The sequence below is a fragment of the Mandrillus leucophaeus genome, unplaced genomic scaffold (genome assembly GCF_000951045.1).
Source record: "Mandrillus leucophaeus isolate KB7577 unplaced genomic scaffold, Mleu.le_1.0 Scaffold295, whole genome shotgun sequence".
Lineage (NCBI taxonomy): Eukaryota > Metazoa > Chordata > Mammalia > Primates > Cercopithecidae > Mandrillus > Mandrillus leucophaeus.
The window spans coordinates 801,073-819,846 of NW_012103087.1; the positions used below are offsets into that span (position 1 = coordinate 801,073).

The 18,774-nt window shown below is 41.3% G+C and overlaps 1 long non-coding RNA gene across 1 annotated transcript in view; it reads right to left on the reverse strand.

Annotated features, from left to right (window-relative positions):
- The window catches only part of LOC105543948, a 17,327-nt gene extending 11,317 nt beyond the window's left edge, over nt 1-6,010 (reverse strand). Inside the window, exons 1-2 of the long non-coding RNA XR_001006698.1 lie at nt 5,687-6,010; nt 1,173-1,608 (exon numbers count right to left, since the gene is read on the reverse strand). This is a non-coding gene — a long non-coding RNA (uncharacterized LOC105543948). The remainder of the gene's footprint in view (nt 1-1,172; nt 1,609-5,686) is intronic.
- Nucleotides 6,011-18,774: the final 12,764 nt, after the last annotated feature.

Here is an 18,774-nt window from a genome sequence, read left to right on the forward strand (position 1 = left end):
AGCCGGGCGAGGTGGCGGGCGCCTGTAGTCCCAGCTACTTGGGAGGCTGAGGCAGGAGAATGGCGTAAACCTGGGAGGCGGAGCTTGCAGTGAGCTGAGATTCGGCCACTGTACTCCAGCCTGGGCGACAGAGCGAGACTCCGTCTCAAAAAAAAAAAAAAAACAGTATATCATACATATAACATACAAAATATGTGTTTAATCGACTGTTATTAGTAGGGCTTCTGGTCAACATTAAGCTGTTAGTAAAGTTTTTGGGGAGTCAAAAATTATCTGCAGATTTTTGACTGTATCGGGGCTGGTGCCCCTAATCAGGTTGTTTAAGGCTCAACTATAATCAGATATTAATAGCATCCTAATTAGCAATACTAAGGAAGAGCAGCTCTTACCACACCAGAAACTGGCATGCTTTTTCTTAGAAGCCAGGATACCTTTCACTCTGTGTTCTACAAGGAACAACCTGACTGGTCAATCTCTCGTCATTAAGAGCATACAATTTCTTTCCTTACAGTATTTCCAAGAGGAAAATGTTAATTCATGTCAGAGTTGGAATAAAAAGTCATTTGATTTCTACACCTCATCCCTACCACTGGAAGAGAATAGTTATTCATTGATTTTACTAATTCTGCCTAAATATAGATATTACTGTACCAGATCTTATAACAAAGTACCCTGTTTTAAAAAAGAGGTTCAACTCAGGCTGGGCATGGTGGCTCACGCCTGTAATCCCAGCACTTCGGGAGGCCAAGGTGGGCAGATCAGCTGAGTTTAGGAGTTCGAGGCCAGCCTGGCCAACATGGTGAAACCCTGTCTCTACTAAAAATACAAAAAATTAGCCAGGCATGGTGGTGGGCACCTGTGATCCCAGCTACTCGGGAGGCTGAGGCAGGAGAATCACTTGAACCTGGGAGGTGGAGACTGCAGTGAGCTGAGATTGCGCCACTACACTCCAGCCTGGGTGACAGAGTGAGACTCCGTCTAAAAAAAAAGGTTCAACTCAATTTTTCTATCTGGTACAGTTCTTTTTTCTTCTTGGCTTTTCTCTGATAGCTTTATTACAAATGCTAAGACATGATACTAGTTTCTGGAATTTTAGTAGACAGCTTAAACAAGAAGGTAAATTTTAAATCCCTGGCTATGGTTTTTATGTGTATCAATTAGAAAAACATTACCCTCTTTCAAAATTATTGTAAAACATTGACTCCTTCAAGGGCCAATTCTTCCTTCTTCACCAGAATGTGAAATAGATCTGTCATGAACTTCTTGGTAATTTCCAACATATTAATATTGAGGCAGAAAGCAACACAATCTTTAAAAAGAGACAATAACTGACCAGGCTAAGTGGTTCACGCCTGTAATCCCAGCACTTTAGAAGGCCGAGGCAGGCGGATCACTTGAGGTCAGAAGTTCGAGACCAGCCTGGCCAACAAGGCAAAACCAGGTCTCTACCAAAAATACAAAAATTAGCTGGGCATGGTAGCACACGCCTGTACTCCCAGCTACTACTCGGGAGGCTGAGGCAAGATAATCGCTTGAATCTGAGTGGCGGAGATTGTAGCGATCTCAGATAGTGCTGCTGCACTCCAGCCTGGGCGATGAAGTGAGACTCTGAAAAACAAAAAAGACAATGACTAATTATGTTGACAAATCAATTAAGCAGATGTAATAGTTTCATAACAATACTTAGAGAAATAATGTTTGAGACCAAGCGTCCATGTCTTACTATAGAACTGAGTGAGACAGAGATTGTGGGAAACAATTGCTTTCAGCAGGGGACAAGGACAACGTAGCACTTCACAGCTATGTTGTAACAATGAATCCAACCTGCCAGCTGGAGAAAACTCATGTGCACAAGAGTACTTGTATTTAATTTCTAGTAAATCTCATGGATTTGATCCTTAATTCCTTGGTTCAACATTTTTATCTGCTTCATCCAAAACAACCTGATCCTTTTGAAAAGTTAGAAGAAAATGTTTCACTTAAGTGTGAGTTGGACCTTGTGATTTCCTTCCTAATAGTACAGTGTGGAAGGAGGGTGGAAGAGTAACTTTCCAGCACAGAACCCTTTCCAGTGCTACCTCAGCCATGTAATTAAGGTCAACAGCAACCATCATAACTCTCAATCTGATGTGACGAGAATCACACATTAGGCCGGGTGCGGTGGCTCACGCCTGTAATCCCAACGTTTTGGGAGGCCGAGGCAGGCGGATCACCTGAGGTTGGGAGTTCGAGACCAGCCTGACCAACACGGAGAAACCCCACACTAAAATTACAAAATTAGCCAGGCATGGTGGCACATGCCTGTAATCCCAGCTACTCGGGAGGCTGAGGCAGGAGAATTGCTTGAACCCATGAGGTGGAGGTTGCAGTGAGCCAAGATTGCACCATTGCACTCCAGCCTGGGCAACAAGAGCGAAACTCCGTCTCAAAAAAAAAAGAGAGAGAGAGAGAGAATCACACTTTACATCTGTGGTTCTGTTCCCCAAAGCCCCAAATTCAAGTCTAATCCAGAGGAAAACATCAGTCAATTCTAACAGAAAGATATCCTACAAAATACCTGAATACTCCTCCAAACCGTCAAGGTCACCAAAAATAGGAAAAATCTGAGAAACTGTCACAGCCTAGAGGGGTCTAAAGAGACATGACAGCAAAATGGAATGTGGTATCCTGGATAAGATTCTGGAACAGAAAAAGTACTTTACACAAAAACTAAGAAAACATGAATAAATTGTGGACTTTAGTTCATAATAACCCATCAATGTTGGTTCATTAATTGTATCATACTGGTTGGGTGCAGTGGCTCACGCCTGTAATCCCAGCACTTTGGGAGGCCAAGACAGGTAGATCACAAGGTCAGGAGTTCAAGAGCAGACTGGCCAATATGGCAAAACCCTGTCTCTACTTAAAATACAAAAACTAGTTGGCCATGGTGGCACACATCTGTAGCCCCAGCTTCTCGGGAGGCTAAGGCAGGAGAATCGCTTGAACCCAGGAGGTGGAGGTTGCAGTGAGCCGAGATCGTGCCACTGCACTCCAGCCTGGGCAACAGAGAATGCCTCCATCTCAAAAAAAAAAAAAAAAAATTGTAGCATACTAACCATAATATAATTACACCACAAATTTACCATACTAATGTAAAATGTTAATAACATGTAATAGCATCCAAGGTATATGGGAACTCTTTGTACTATCTTCTCTGTAAACCTGTAACTTTTTTCTGGAAACCTAAAGCCATTTAAAAAATAAAATAAACTCTATTTTTCAAAAGTCTTAGTATCATTTCTAGATATTCATGTGTAGCAACTTGCTTCATTAGGTTATTTTCCCTCCCATACCCTAAACATCACTAGCTAAAAAAATGTCCTAGGAAAAATCAAAATAGACATTTTCTACATTATTCTTCTGTGTTTAAGATGTATAAATAGTGAATAAGCTCTGCATTTACATCTCCAGGGCAAGTTGTTCTGATATGTATTCACTATTCACTGGTTATCATTCACTTTAAAGATAATTATCTTTCCAATAGGAAACCATGACTTATATAGCCATGATCTTAATGAAGCCTATCGGTTTGTTAAAACAAGCTTTACTTCATAGCTAATATAGCAGTGAGCTTTGAAAACAGATAGCATGCAGATATCACAAATGACAAAGATTCCCAACTCATAACACATCACTGCGGTTTTCATGTTGCACACTGCATTTAAACTTGACAATAGTGAACAGAAAAGGCATGGATCCTAGTCTACCCAGAAAGAAAGCTTCAGTTTGTCAATTGGTTGAGATACATACCTGCAACCCTAGTTTCTGTTTAATTTGAAACAAAAACTCCCTCTATGCAAGTCCAATAGTTAACAAGAAGGTTCTGAATGGATGACTTTATACTAAGTCTTAAGTATAAAGTTTTATATTTTTATAAAACCCAAAGTATCTGGGAAGTCGGGTCTCCCTGAGGGCAGACCTTAACCAGTGACTCGGCAGAGACGTACACACCAGCTTGCTGGTTCTCTGGTAAGGACAACTCCAAGGATTGACTATGCACCCTGACTTAGAGTTCAACAGGATTGAGTCACCTCGAGGGGAACAGGCTTAGAGCAGCTTGCTCTGTGGCCTTCCTTCCCTTTCTATTCTATTTCCCTATTTCCCTGCGATTTTTTCCTGGAAACTTTCTAATTATTTGCACAGGAATTCCTGTCTTAGGGTTTACTTCTGGGACCCTAAGACACATGATATAATAAGTATTTTTTAAACGGATGACTCTTATCTTTAAAAGCAGTGTAACTTACTACTTTTTTGACATATTCTGATGTAAAAGATAAAGTCACTTTGCCACTGCTGAATGTAAACAGAGAAAACTGATTTGGAAAATTTTTAAAATTCAAATTTAAATATGAAAGATATTCATCCTTTACCCCGTGATACGTGCTACAGATTATTTTCTCCCAATCCAGTGTTTTTTCAGTTGTCTTCTGACTTTATGATGTATTTGTCATGCCATTTGTTTTATGTGGTCAAATTTATCAACTTTTTATTTTATTGCTTATGGGTTTTTGAGTCATAGTTAGAAAGCCTTTTTCTTTCAGTGCTTGTATTGTTTCATTTTTCACATTTAGATCCCTGATCCATTTAGACTTTATTTTTGTTATGCTATGAGGTGTAGAGCTAATTTTATCTTTTTCCAAATGGCCAACCAGTTGGCCCAGCTCTGTGTATCACAAAGCCCAACTCTGCTCCAATGATATGTCATACCACCTTTAACTTCCCATGTGCACTTGGGGTTACTTCTGGATTTTCTATTCTATTCTACTTGTCTTTTTCTATTATTCACACACTAGTTCCACATCTTAATTACAGAGACTTTGTAACCTCTATAGTCATAACACCTCTATGACTGCCTTCATAACCTGTATAATACAGTTTTAATTACAGAAACTAAAGACAAAAATAACTGTAAACCAATATTGAACTCTGGCCAGTTGGTCTGTTTTTCACAGTGGTACGGGTTAGCGATTTTGAATCAACTTTTTGTACACGATTGAGCAAAGAAGTGAATATCTTGTGGATAAGGACAACCAGCTTTCTCACTCTCAGAAAACAGTAACAATTACAGAAAGGGCAGATCTGACTGAACCCTGAGATGATGCACTGGAACTGAGGTAACAGTATGAACTCAGCTGTTTTTTTAAACATACATGTAGATAGATATAAAACAGATATAGATGTACCTGGATTGATGCGTGTATGGATGTGTGTGGGGAGAGTGCGTGTACATATATATGTATACATATGTACATACACACACATATACACATAACGTGTGTGTGCATATATATGTATATACACACATATAAATATACACATAAAGTTTCCTAGCGTTTGTTTGCTGAGACAGTCTAGAAGTAACGGCATCCTAGTAGCAACGAACACAACCTACAACCCAGATACGGCTATAAAATAACATTCTCCAAAAAAAGGAATCAGGATTCTTTGGAGAAATGTCTGATTCCAAGGCAGGAGCTAAGTACAAGATGAGCCTGGAACATCCTGTGCCCTTAAACAGGGAATGACGGGGACATGTTAAAAGGACACGGGAACCAGAAGTAAACAAATGAATAAACGGAGGAGAAAGGAAAGTGCTTCCTTACTTTAAAAAAATAGAAACAAAAAAACATTCTGTAGCTCGTGCCCTGTAGGGGCGGGGGAAAGACAGAGGCCTGGCTGCAGAACGACGCCCTCTGGAAGGGGGACTGGAAGCCCAATCCCCTGACAAGCGGATGCCGTCCTGTCCTCCCGCTCGAGCCTCGTTCTCCCTTCACCCCTCCCCCGCCCCCACGCACCGATCGACCGCCGCTTTATGCCCCGTCACTTTGGCAACAGCAGCGGGCGCAGGCAGTGCCGCCACCAGTTTCTTGCAGCCGCGAGCAACACTGACGGTGCAGACGCTGCCGCCATGTCCCCGGGGCCCGGTCGCTTGTTCAAGTGCGGCTGCGTCTCCGCTGTCGTCCACATCACCTCCGTTCTGTGTGAAAGCCTCTTGTCCTCCTCTGGCCACCGTCCAGGTCTGAACCAAGAAATGAGCCAATCCCAGCGAGGCATTCGGGTGGGGGCGTCACCGTTGAAACCACTCGGCTACAATCTGCCAATCGGACTCGTGCCCGCGGGGTGTGGTCCCGGCCCCCGGGGCCCTGGGGGTTTGCATCTACTCCCGGGCGGTGTTAGGGGCTGGGAGGATCTGCTCTGTCCCCAGCCTCCTCAGGCCCTGGATGTCCCTATCGCTGTTTCCGCGCATGAACTGCAAGGGCCCACCCTCTCGCAGGCTCCAGGACAAGAAACTCTCTTCTTGACCTTCGATCTTTAGAGCACTGAGGTGAAGAAAGGGGCGGGAGACTGTCGTAGGATACAAAGGAGTGGAGAATAAAACAATGCAAAATTGTATAACATTTTCGAAATGTTAAAAAAAAAAAAAGCATGAAGAAATCCTCTTAACCGTCTCAAAACTGAAATCACTGAATATCTTAAAAATGAACAAAAAAAAAAAAAAAAAAAAAAAAAAGAAAAAAAAAAAAAAAAAGCTGAGATCGCACCACTGCACTCCAGCCAGGGTGACAGAGTGAGACTCCGTCTCAAAAAAAAAAAAAAAAAAAAAAAAAAAGAGAGAAAGCGCTGCATATTAGTAGTACCTGTGGGATATACCAATGCAGTGCTTTTAAAAATTCAAAATAAAAGTAAATTAAATAATTTAGAAAAAAATAGCAAGGTAAACCTAAGAGAAGCAGAAAGAAGGAATTCGTAAGAATAAAAGAAGAAAATAAAAAGTAGAAATGGGAATGGGAATACTAATAAGCAAGAGATTTGAAAAAGGCAACAATAGGGTGGTTGGCTCAAGAAAGAAAGAGGAGCATCTCAAAATACAAAATGATAAAGGGGAAATAACCATAGATACAGGAAAACTTAAAAGAATTGCATAATCAGTCAGTTCTGTGTAATAAATTTGAAAACTTGAATGAAATGGACAAAATTCCAAGAAAATGTAATTTACCAAAACATTCTAGAGATAGAAATTCTAAGTAGACCAATTACCATGGAAGAAATAGATGTTTGCCGGGCGCGGTGGCTCATGCCTGTAATCCCAGCATTTTGAGAGGCGGAGGCAGGCAGATCACCCGAGGTCAGGAGTTCGAAACCAGCCTGACCAACATGGAGAAACCCTGCCTCTACTAAAAATACAAAATTAGCCGAGCGTCGTGGCACATGCCTGTAATCCTAGCTACTCGGGAGGCTGAGTCAGGAGAATCGGTTGAACCCAGGAGACGGAGGTTGCTGTGAGCCGAGATTGTGCCATTGCACTCCAGCCTGGGCAACAAGAGCGAAACTCGGTCTCAAAAAAAAAAAAAAAAAAAAAAAAAAAAGAAATAGATGTTGTTAGAGAACTGTGTTATCTCCATAGCTAAATCCACAGAAGCACCAGGCCCAAATTATTTCATAGGATAATTCTACTGTGAAAATTTAAGGAACAGAGAGTTGGTTGCTGTTGGTTGCTGTTGATTCTGCCTTAAGCACAGAAAAAAAAAAAAAGGAAGCATTTCAAATTCTATTTATGAAGTGAGCGTAACACTTATACCAAAATCTCATAAAACACCCATCTAGCATATACATATACACTGACCATAGAAATTCTTACTCATGGCTGAGCGTGGTGGCTAACGCCTGTAATGCTAGCACTTTGGGAGGCCAAGGCGGACAGATCACCTGAGGTCAGGAGTTCAGGACTATCTTGGCCAATATGGTGAAACCCTGTCTCTACTAAAAATACAAAAATTAGCCAGGCATGGTGGTGTGTGCCTGTAATCTCAGCTACCCGGGAGGCTGAAGCAGGAGAATCGCTGGAACCCGGGAGGTGGAGGCTGCAGTGAGCCAAGATCACACCACTGCACTCCAGCCTGGGAGACAGAGCAAGACTCCATATCTAAAAAATAAAAATAAAAAAAATTCGTACTCATGAATATTACTGGAAAAATCCTAAATCAAATAAAAATTATAATAAAGTATTTCTATTTTACTAGAAATAGCCGGGTACAGTTGCTTGTGCCTGTAGTCCCAGCTACTTGCGAGGCTGAAATGGGAGGATCCCTTGAGCCCAGGAGTTTGAGGCCAGCCTGGGCAATGTAGTGAGACCTCCTGTCTCTAAATATCATTATAAAGAAAAAGAAAAATCTGTCATTTCCAAAATGCAAAAAAGGTGTTTGATAAAATTCAACATACATTCTTGATTTTTAAAAAAAACTTTTAAAATTCAGCAAATGATGTTGACACAACTAGGTAGCCGTCTAGAAAAAGTGAAGTTGGATCCCAACTCAAACTCATACCTCACATCAAAATAAATTCCAGATAAAGAGTAAATGGAAAAAACGAAGTATAAGTGTACTTCATTAAATCCTGATACATTCTGTAGCACAGGAAATTTTATAAAGCAATACTCAAAACCTTTTTCTCCCCTATAGTTTCAATTATATATCTTTTAAAAAAAAGTTAGTGATGTCCTAGAGTTTTCCTCTATCCTTCATACTTCTTACTCCGACAGAGATGGAGTCTTCCTCTGTTGCCCAGGCTGGAGTGCAGTGGCGTGATCTCGGCTCACTACAACCTCCGCCTCCCGGGTTCACGCCATTCTCCTGCCTCGGCCTCCTGAGTAGCTGGGACTATAGGTGCCCGCCACCATGCCCAGCTAATTTTTTGTATTTTTAGTAGAGACAGGGTTTCATCGTGTTAGCCAGGATGGTCTCAATCTCCTGACCTCATGATCCACCCGCCTCGGCCTCCCAAAGTGCGGGGATTACAGGTGTGAGCCACCGCTCCCAGCCCCTTCATATTTCTTAGGTGGGACCCCTTGTAACAAAAGAAGATTAACCATAGAAAAACAAACAGAAGTTTATTAACATAAACGTGTGTTAAATAAAATTTATAGGAGGTGACTGATTTAAATTGAGCTTCTTCGCTATGCCCAATAGACCAAACCAAAATGAAATCACACTCAAGTTCCATGCTACCAAGCTGAAACTAAGTTGTTTATCTGACTTTTTGAGAAATCAAGAGAGAAAAAGGGGGTAGGGGAGAGGCAGGAGGGAGGGAGGGGGAGAGAGAGAGAGAGAGAGAGAGAGAGAGAGAGAGAGAGAGAGAAATAGCCAAATTCCCAAACAGGCCAGTTTTAGCTACCATGATAAAAAAAAGTCTCTTCTGCTTTATCCTTTAACTTTGAAATGATCAATCCATTTTTTTGTTCTCTGTTTCTGCTTTCCTTAGAAACAGAGGAAAACCAACATTTCTTCCTATAAAACCAGCTCCTTCTGCTCAGCTCATCAGAACATCCATTCTATTTTATAGATTGAAATGTTGCCCGATTCTGGAATTGCAAATAAAAGCTAATTAAGATCTTTAAACTAAATTTGTCGTAATTTTGTCTTATGACATATGTATCCTAGTCTATATGTGGGAGATATCCAGGGAAAAATGAGTAACTCTCAAAGAGAGTTACTTGGTTTGGTGCTGTCCTTGCAATAGTGATTGAGTTCTCATGAAATCTGGTTGTTTAAAAGTGTGTGGCACCTCCCTCCTTGCTTAGAATTCAAGCTTAAATACTATCTTCAGCTGAAATAAAAAAAGAATGGTGTCGGGGAGGCCAGTTACAGAGAGGTGATCAGGAAAAGTATGGCAAACAAGAGTAAGGTCTGTTATGCAGATTTAAGTTGATACCTTTTCCATCAATGAGAAGTTTTGTTTTTTAATGATTTAATTATCCTTGTCTTCCTGGTTCAGAGAAGGAAGACACCCGTACAAATGGAGATTGTTCTTTGTAAGTGTGAATTGCCCTTCCAAGAGGTGATATAGTTTGGATCTTTGTCCCCTCCAGTCTCATATTGAGATGTAATCGCCAGTATTAGAGGTGTGGCCTGGTGGGAGGTGTTTGGGTCAATCATAGGGGCAGATCTCTCATGAATGGCCTGGTGCTGTCCTTGCAAAAGTGAGTGAATTCTCGTGAGGTCTGGTTTTTTAAAAGTGTGTGGCACCGACCGGGTGTGGTGACTCACGCCTGTAATCCCAGCACTTTGGGAGGTCGAGGCAGATGGATCACCTGAGGTCAGGAGTTCAAGACCAGCCTAACTAACACGGAGAAACCCTGTCTCTTCTAAAAATACAAAATTTGCCAAGTGTGATAGTGCATGCCTGAAATCCCAGCTACTCGGGAGGCCGAGGCAGAAGAATCGCTTGAACGCAGTAGGCGAAGGTTGCAGTGAGCCGAGATTGTGCCATTGCACTCCAGCCTGGGCAACAAGAGCGAAACTCTGTCTCTTAAACAAAACAAAACAAAACAAAACAAAAAAATGTGTGGCACCTCCTTCCTCTTTTTCTTACTCCCTCTCTAGGTGACACTGCCTGCTCTCCCTTTGCCTTCTACCATTATTCTAAGCTTCTGAAGCCCTTAGCAGAAGCAGATGCCAGCACTATGCTTCCTGTAAAGTCTGCAGAACTCTGAGCTGATTAAACCTCTTTTCTTTATGAATTACTCAGTCCCATGTATTCCTTTATAGCAACACAAGAATGGCATAACACAAGAGGGTAAATTTTACTCTTGTTTTCAGAGCTTGTCTTGTGTCTGTTGTTTCTCAAAATGATCAGCTCAAAGTAATCCTTATGCCAATGAGGCACATTTTGGGGTGACATATTCTGGTTTCCTACAATATGCCAACAGAGGAGAGAAAGTGGAATCATATAAAATGCTGAATTAAAACCAGAGAAGGCAGAAAAAGAATGAAAGACCAAAAAAAAAAATATATAAGCAACAAATTAAAAAGTTATAGATATGGTGGATATTAACTATATTAATTATCATTTTAAATCTAAATTGTTTAAATACACAATTAAAAGAACAAGACTATTAGAATGGATTAAAGAAAACCCACAAGATCCAACTATATGTTGTCTACAAGAAACCCACTTTAAATATAAAGACATATAGAATAAAAGTAAAGAACTAGACAAAGATAAGCCATGTTGACATTAATCAAAAGAAGGCTGAAGTAGCTATATTAATTTTAGATAAAGCAAACTTCAGAGCAAGTAAAATTATCAGCCATAAAGAGGAGTATTATGTAATGATAAAGGGCTCAATTATTCACAAAGGCATAACAATCCTTAATGTGTATGTACCTAACATGAGAGTAGTTTTTTTAATTTTCTCCCTTTTCCCACCATTCATCCTCAAGTAGGCCATGGTGTCCGTTCCCCTTTGTGTCCATGTGTTTTCATTGTTTAGCTCCCATTTATAAGTGAGAATACGTGGTATTTGGTTTTCTGTTCCTGTGTTAGTTTGCTCAGGATATGTCCTTCAGCTCCATCCATGTTGCTGCAAAGGACATGATCTCATTCTTTTTTATGGCTGTGTGGTTTTCCATGGTGTGTATGTACCGTATTTTCTTTATCCAGTCTACTATTCATGGGCATTTAGCTTGATTCCATGTCTTTGCTGTTGTGAATAGTGTTGCAATAAACATACAGGGTGCATGTGTCTTTGTGGTAGAATGATTTATATTACTTTGGGCATATACCCAATAATGGGATTATTGTATCAAATGGTAATTCTGATTTAAGTTATATCTGGAATTGCCACACTGCTTTTCACAATGGCTGAACTAATTTACATCCCCACCAGCAGGGTATAAACATTCCCATTTTCACCTCTTGTTTCCTGGACCCATGAATCCTGTCTATGGAAGAAAGAAAATCATATTTTGAATGTTAATTCAGAGCATATGCATATCTTGCCCCAGCCCTGCAAGGTATCACCACCTTGTTGGTGCTATAACTGAGTCTTCAAGAAGCCATTCCACTGTTCTATCAAGCCAGCTGCTCCAGGATGCTGGGGAACAGAAGATCAGTAAATTCTATGATCATGGGTCATTCCACACTTTATTTGCTGTTAAGTGAGCTCCCTGATGAGAAGCAATGCTGTGTGGAATATGATGGCAGTAGATGAGGCATTCTTTAAGTCCATGGATGGTAGTTTTAGCAGAAGCATTGTGTGCATGGAAGGCAGATCTGTATTGAGAGTGCCTATTCCAGAAATCAAAAAATGCTGCTGCCCCTTCCATGATGGAATTAGAGTCCAATATAATCAACCTGCCACCAGGTAGCTGGCTGATCTCTTCAGGGGATGGAATCTTATCAGTGTTGGTCTCTGCTGCTGGCACATTGGGCACTCTGCCAATTGCAGGTTGGGTGAATGGAGGTTCATGTTGCTCAGCCCATGCATACGTTCTGTCTCTTTCACCATGGCCACTTGGTTCATGAGCCCATTGGGCAATGACAGGAGTGGCTGAGGAAAGAGGCTGGCTGATAGCCACAAAACAAGTTATTTACTTGTTATTTACTATTAAACTCCTCCTCTGCTATCACCCTTTTGTGAGCATTCACATGGGACACAAACATCTTCACATTTTTGCCTATTCAGAGAGGTCTATCCATATACCTTTTCCCAAAATTTCCTTGCTTTTTCAATCATGTCCCTTCCAAGTTTCTGACCATTCAGCCAAACCATTGGCTACAGCTCATAAATTGCTGTATAATCACATGTCTGGACATTTCTCCTTCAAAACAAAGTGAACAACCATGTGCAAAGTTCTGCCCATTGCAGTAGGGGCGATTTCCCTTCACTACTGTCCTTCAAGAATGTCTCAAAAGGGGATGCAGAGCTGCATCTGTTCACTTTCAGATGATGCCTGCATATAGTGCTGCATCTGTAAAGCAGGCCCAAGTTTTCTCTTCCTGTCAGCTGATCATAGGGAACTTCACGTGAGGCCATATGTACAGGCTGGGAGACAGGAGAGCAGGGTACAATGAGCATTTGAGCCCTTCTTCTTGTAACTAACCTGTGCCTTCATAGCTCAGACCTGATCACATCTGTATAACTTTCATTTGATGATGGAGTGCTGCTGTTCATACCCAACTGTATGGCTTGGTGGGTCAGATAACACCCAGTTGATGTTGGGCAGCTCAGGTTGCATGGTAACTTGGTTGTCTGTGGTTAGTCATTGAGTCAATAGCATGCCAAAAGTTGTTTCTCAAAACGAGTGTAGTTATTTGCAGAGAGTGGCAGAGCTTTGCTAAAAAAATCCTATGGGCCTGTGCTGCAATTCACATAGGGGCCTGCTGAAGCCTCCAAACAACATCCCTATCTGTGGCTGACATTTCTAGCACCATTTGGATCTGCTGAATCATGTGGCTCAAGTGGCAGAACAGCTTTCACAGCAGCCTGGACCTGTTGCAGAGCCTTCTCTTATTCTGGGCCCCACTTGAAACTAGCAGCTTTTCAGGTCACTTGGTAAATGAGTTGGAGTAACACACCCAAATGAGGAATATGTTGCTTTCAAAATTCAAAGAGGCCCACTAGGTGTTATGCCTCTGTTTTGGTTGTGGGCCAGATGTAACAACTTACTCTTTACCTTAGAAGGAATATCTTGGCATGCTGTACACTAAGACCCATAGAAATTTCACTGGTATAGAAGGTACCCGAATTTTAGTTAAATTTATTTCCCGCCTTCTGACATGCAAATGTCTTCCCAATAAATTTAGGCAAGTTGCTACTTTTTGCTCACTAAGTCTCTTCAGCATAACACCATCAATGTAATAGACCAGCATGATATCTTGAGGAAGAGAAAGACAGTCAAGATCACTGTGAGTTAAATTATGACATAGGGCTGGAAAGTCAATGTACCCCTTAGGTAGGAGAGTGAAGAGGTATTGTTGGCCTTGCTAGCTGAAAGCAAACCACTGCTGGTGGTCTTCATTAACAGATATAGAGAAGAAAGCATTTGTCAGATCAATAGCCACACACTGGGTAGTAGACGATGTGTTAGTTTGCTCAAGCAAGGAAACCACATCTGGTACAGCAGCTTGTTGGGAGCAAGCCCCCCAAAATCTGGCCATAAACTGGCCCCAAGACTGGCCATAAACAAAATCTCTGCAGCACTGTAACATGTTCATAATGGCCCTAAAGCCCACACTGGAAGATTGTGGGTTTACGGGAATGAGGGCAAGGAACACCTGGCCCACCCAGGGCAGAAAAACACTTAAAGGCATTCTTAAGCCACAAACAATAGCATGAGCGATCTGTGCCTTAAGGGCATGTTCCTGCTGCAGTTAACTCGCCCAACCTATTCCTTTAATTCGGCCCATCCCTTCGTTTCCCACAAGGGATACTTTTAGTTAATTGAATATCTATAGAAACAATGCTAATGACTGGTTTGCTGTTAATAAATATATGGGTAAATCATGGTTTGGGGCTCTCAGCTCTGAAGGCTGTGAGATCCCTGATTTCCCACTTCACACCTCTATATTTCTTTCTTTCTTTTTGAGACAGTCTCCCTCTGTCGCCCAGGCTGGAGTGCCGTGGTGCGATCTCAGCTCACTGCAAGCTCTGCCTCCCAGGTTCACACCATTCTCCTGCCTCAGCCTCCTGAGTAGCTGGGACTACAGGTGTCCGCCACCTTGCCCGGCTAATTTTTTGTATTTTTAGTAAAGATAGGGTTTCACCATGTTAGCCAGGATGGTCTCGATCTCCTGACCTCGTGATCCACCTGCCTTGGCCTCCCAAAGTGCTGGGATTACAGGCGTGAGCCACTGCGCCTGGCCTACACCTCTATATTTCTGTGTGTGTCTTTAATTCCAATAGCGCCGCTGGGTTAGGATCTCCCTGACCGAGCTGGTCTCAGCAAGTGGCGCCCAACTTGGGGCTCGAATCCAGGTTGAAGGGTCACCAGAGGGACGATTGGAATAGAAAACTAGCTGGAGGACACCTGAGTACTCTTAAAGCAATCCCCATGGTGAGTAAGAAGGGGAGCTCGGAAGCATCAGGGTAACAATGGGACAGGTATGGGGTCTGGTTCATTTCACCTTGGAATGTTTTCACACTGATAATGAGGAGGAACAAGAGTATAGCAAAGTAACAGAAGAGGTTACAGAGCATGTTTATCTACCAGCTAAAGCCAGAGCAACAAAGGAAGAAGAGGTTCATCCCTACCCTTCTACACCCCCTCATTATTATTTTGAAGAAAATGATCCCCCATATCTTTCTTTTCTGGAGGACACTGGGGGAAAAGTAGTTGCCCTGGTGACTGTTCGAGCAGTGCTTGAGCAACTGCTCTTAGTTCTACTCAGGCAGGAATTCAGCAAGCTAGACAAGAGGGTGATTTAGAGGCTAGGCAGTTCCCTGTTCTAATACACCCCCCAGATCAACAGGGAAATATTACAGTTACATTTGAGCCTTTTCCTTTTAAATTACTCAAAGAATTAAAACAAGCTATAAATGTGTATGGACCAGGTTCTTCTTTTGTAATGGGACTGTTAAAGAATGTTACTGTTTCCAGTTGGATGATTCCTACTGACTGGGATGCTCTTACTCGAGCTTGTCTAACTCCTGCTCAGTTCTTACAATTTAAAACTTGGTGGGCAGATGAAGCTTCCATTCAGGCTGCTTGCAATGCCCAGGCCCAACCTCAAATTAATATAACTGCAGACCAACTTTTGGGGGTTGTCGACTGGGCTGATTCAGATGCACAACTGGTCATGCAGGATGATGCCATAGAATAGGTTAGAGGAGTGTGCATTAGAGCTTGGGAAAAAATATCACTTCAGGTGGGGAACAATACCCTTCCTTTAGTGCTATAAAACAGGGACCAAGGGAACCATACTTTGATTTTATAGCTCGGTTACAGGAGTCTCTTAAAAAGATGATTGCAGATTCGGCTCCTCAGGACATAGTGCTGTTGTTATTAGCTTTTGACCATGCTAATCCTGATTGCCAGGCTGCTCTGCAACCTATTAGAGGGAAAGCACATTTAATTGATTATTTCAAGGCCTGTGATGTATCGGAGGTAACTGCATAAAGCTACCTTGTTGGTACAGGCAATGGCAGGACTGAGAGTAGATCAAGGAAATACTCCATTTCCTGGAGCTTGTTTTAACTGTGGGAAGCATGGTCATACTCAAAAAGAATGTCAAAAAAATCAGCAAGTCTGGCCACCAGATAGGGGAAAAAAGAAAACTGCTGATCCTGAAATTTGTCCAAAATGTGAAAAAGGAAAACACTGGGCTAGTCAGTGTCTTCTAAGTTTGATAAAGATGGGAACCCGATTTAGGGAAACGCCATGAGGGGCCCATCCTGGGCCCTGTTCTAAACCAGGGCATTTCCAGCTTAGGCCATTCCCTCACCCCTGTACAATGTCTATCTCCCACCACAGCTGGTAGTGCCACAGTAGATTTATGCTGCACAAAAGCTGTGAACCTTCTGCTTGGGGAACTCCCCCAAAAGGTCCCAACAGGAGTCTGTGGACCCTTGCCAGCAGGGACAATAGGATTACTTTCAGGAAGGTCTAGTTTGAGTTTAAAATGGGTACAAATACACACAGGAGTCACTGATTCAGATTACAATGGGGAAATTCAAATTGTTATATCTACTTCCATTCCCTGGAAAGCAGAGCCAGGAGAGTGCATAGCACAGCTCCTGATTGTGCCATATGTAGGAATGGGAAAAAGTGAAATTAAATGAACAGGAGGATTTGGAAGCACAAATAAATAAGGCAAAGCAGCTTATTGGGTAAATCAAATTACTGATAAATGTCCTACCTGTGAAATAACTATTCAAGGAAAGAAATTTAAAGACTTGGTAGATACAGGAGCAGACATTTCAATCATTTCTCTACAGCACTGGCTGTCCACATGGACAATTCAACCTGCTCAATTTAACATAGCTGGAGTTAGTAAAGCCACTGAAGTATATCAAAGTAGTTATATTTTGCATTGTGAGGGGCCCGATGGACAACCTGGGATTATTCAACCAATTGTAACTTCTGTAGCTCTAAATTTATGGGGAAGAGATTTATTACAACAATGGGGAGCACAAGTTCTAATTCCAGAACAATTATATAGCCCTCAAAGTCAACATACAATGCATGATATGGGGTATGTCCCTGGTATGGGACTAGAAAAAAATTTGCAAGCTTTGAAAGAACCACTTCAAGCGGAGAAACAAAGTTCCCCCCAAAGATTAGGAAATAATTTTTGATGGCAGCCATTATTAAGCCTCCAGAACCCATACCTTTAAAATGGCCAATTTGGATAGAACAGTGGCCACTAAGTAAAGAAAAACTGGAGGCTTTAGATAAATTAGTTACTGAACAATTAGAAAATGGGCACATAGCTCCAACATTTTCCGCTTAGAATTCTCCAGTTTTTGTAATTAAGAAAAAATCAGGTAAATGGAGAATGTTAACTGACTTAAGAGCCATCAATTCAGTTATACAACCAATGGGGACATTACAGTCAGGATTGTCTTCTCCTGCTATAATTCCAAAAAATTGGCCTTTAATAGTCATAGATTTAAAAGACTCTTTCTTTACTATCCCTTTAGCTGAGCAAGACTGTGAATGGTTTGCATTTACGATTCCTGTAGTAAACAACCTGCAGCCTGCTAAGCGTTATCAATGGAAAGTGTTGCCACAGGGCATGTTAAACAGTCCCACATTTTGCCAGATGTATGTGGGGCAAGCAATTGAACCTACTCGTAAAAAATTTTCACAGTGTTACATTATTCACTATATGGATGATATATTTTGTGCTGCCCCCATTCAAGAAATATTACTCCAATGTTATGATCACTTGCAAAATTCAATTTCTCACGCTGGTTTAATTATAGCTCCTGACAAAATTCAGACTACTACTCCTTACTTCTACTTGGGGACCTTGGTAAATGACACTACCATTGTGCCACACAAAGTAACCATATGTAGGGATCAACTGAAAACATCAAATGACTTTCAAAAATTACTAGGGGATATTAATTGGATACAACCTGCTCTAGGTATTCCTACCTATGCCATGAGTAATCTGTTTTCTATCCTTAAAGGAAATCCTAGTCTCACTAGCCCTCAGCAATTAACAAAGGAAGCTGAGGTCGAGTTACAGCTGATTGAAAAGCAAGTCCACAAAGCTCAGATAAATAGAATAGATGCAGAGAAGACTGTAGATTTACTAATTTTTTCAACTCAGCATTCACCTACTGGTGTTATTGTCTAAGAACAGGACTTAGTAGAGAGGCTTTTTCTTCCACATACTAATTCGTGGACTCGAACTCCTTATTTAGATCAAATCGCTACTATGATAGGGATTGAGAGAACTTGGGTTGTTAAATTACATGGATATGATCCTGGAAAAATTATTGTCCCTTTCAAGAAGGCACAAATACAGCAAGCTTTTATAAATAGTCTTACTTGGCAAACCCATTTAGCTGACTTTATGGGTATTCTCGATAATCATTTTCCTAAAATGAAGCTGTTTCAGTTTTTGAAATTAATTAATTGGATTCTCCCTAAAATAACTAAATTCAAACCAATTGAAGGTGCTGAGAATGTTTTTACAGATGGGTCTAATAATGGTAAAGCTTCTTATTTTGGCTCAAAAAGTAAAGTTTTCCAGACGTCCTATACTTCAGCTCAAAAAGCAGAGCTTGTAATTGAGGTATTGACTGCTTTTGATATGCCTATTAATGTGATTTCTGATTCTTCATATGTGGTTCATTCCACACAGTTAATTGAAAATGCTCAGTTATGATTTCATACAGATAAACAACTGATGACTTTATTTACCCAATTGCAAACAGCAGTAGAATGCATCCTTTTTACATCATCAGAGCTTAATTCAGTTATACAACCAAAAACCAAAAGT